Genomic DNA, 1,876 nt, shown 5'->3' on the forward strand with positions numbered 1-1,876 from the left:
TGTAATTAAGATTTGGTTTTTCTAGAACTTTTTTGGTGTTACAGATTTTCTAAAATAAAAATTAGCATTAATTACAGGAAATAAAGAAAAAAGAGAACAAGATGGGTTCAGTATCTGCTAGCTTCAGCCATCTTCCGTGTTTTCACTTGCACATGCCCTAAACTTAGAAATGTCTTAAATATGTACATAGATGATTTCCATCATTTCCCTTCAACTCATTTCCTTTTTTCCTCTCACTTCTTACCTACCAAACCAAATTATTACTGAATAACATTTCAGCTACAGATAAGCTCTCAAGTGTTTCTTTGAAAAGATTAATGTTAATTTTAAAATAAATGTTTTTCACCTGTCTTATCTAAATGTTAACATTTTCTGTGTTTTTTTCTGATTCATACCAAAAAAAAAAAAATCAGCTCACTAAATTAACATACTTATCTCCAACTTTCCTTTTAATCCATATTCATTTTATTTATCAGTATCTGATAAAATTTAACTAACATATTTAGAAAGCTTTCACTAAAAGAAAACAAAAATCCTGTAGCTTTAGATAAGTATTTAAATATAAAAATAGTAATTTAATTGACTATAAAAACTCAATATTAGCATTGAGAAATAGGTCAGGATTTTTCTGACTTGTCTCTAGTGTTGATCATGAATAAGCTCACAATCTTGGTTCTTGTTTTTTAATTGATCATGGTTTGGCAAAGGGAAAAAAATGTTTACAATCGCCTGGTTTATCCCTCCCATTCTGCCTGTGTTGGTTCTAGCAGAGTTGATCATCATGGCCATATTACACAAGCCTAGACTTAGAATCAACTTACTGGGGCAGATGACTTATGAACTCAAAGTGTTATTTCAAAATGACTAAGATTCCCTTTTGCCCCACCGCAGGCTCCAGGGTAACGGTGTGCAATAGAGAAGTCGGTGACGATCAGGACCCCATTGAGATGGGCCTGTTCACTACCTAAAAAGTCACGTTCATGGTCTGACCAACCAGCAACATGGTAATGAGTGCGGTTCCCAGTGACAACCTCCCTACTTACAAGCTGGGGGCGGGGCGGGGCGGTGAGGGGGCGGGGGGAGGTATGGGCAAGAGCACCCTCACCATTCAGCTTTTCCAGAAGATCTTTGTGCCTGACTACATCCCCACCATCCAAGACTCTTCCCTGAAACATACAGATATTGACAATCAATGGGCCATCTTGGATGTTCTGGACACGGCCCAGCAGGAGGAGTTCAGCGCCTTTCGGGAGCAGTACATGCTCACAGGGGACGGCTTCCCCATCGTCTTCTCGGTCACGGACAAGGCCACCTTCGAGCACGTGGACTACTTCCACCAGCTCATCCTGCGCGTCAAGAACAGGGAGTCATTCCTGATGATCCTCATGGTCAAAAGGTCGATCTGATTCATTTGAGAAAAATCACCAGGGAGCAAGGAAAAGAAATGGCGACCAAACACAATATTCCGTATATAGAAACCAGTGCCAAGGACCCACCTCTCAACGTTGAAGAAGCCTTCCACGACCTGGTTAGAGTAATTAGGCAACAGATTCCAGGAAAAAAAAGCCAGACAAAGAAGAAGAAAACCAAACGTTGGGGAGACCAGGTCACAGGTACCCACAAACTGCAGTGTGTGATATGGTGATGGCCCAAAGCCTGGGCACAGTGACTGGGAACTGGCCAGTCCTCGGGACTCCACTGCCTAACTGCACTGAAGATCATCCTAACCATGACCCTTGGCTTGAGGACTTGGCACAGGAAGGGAAAGAGGGAGGGTGGGCCTGGAGGAGGTAGGGTCTAGCTTTTCCAGAGGGGCACAGGAGATGGGGTGTCTCACCAGAGACGAGGAGGCAATGGTAGACAGAACAGTATCCAA

General features: G+C 42.3%; 1 pseudogene; it reads left to right on the forward strand.

Moving 5' to 3' along the window:
• The first annotated feature begins 1,001 nt into the window (after nucleotides 1–1,001).
• On the forward strand, nucleotides 1,002–1,645 carry LOC129647158 (ras-related protein M-Ras-like; annotated as a pseudogene).
• Nucleotides 1,646–1,876: the final 231 nt, after the last annotated feature.

This window comes from Bubalus kerabau, chromosome 3 (assembly GCF_029407905.1).
Source record: "Bubalus kerabau isolate K-KA32 ecotype Philippines breed swamp buffalo chromosome 3, PCC_UOA_SB_1v2, whole genome shotgun sequence".
Lineage (NCBI taxonomy): Eukaryota > Metazoa > Chordata > Mammalia > Artiodactyla > Bovidae > Bubalus > Bubalus kerabau.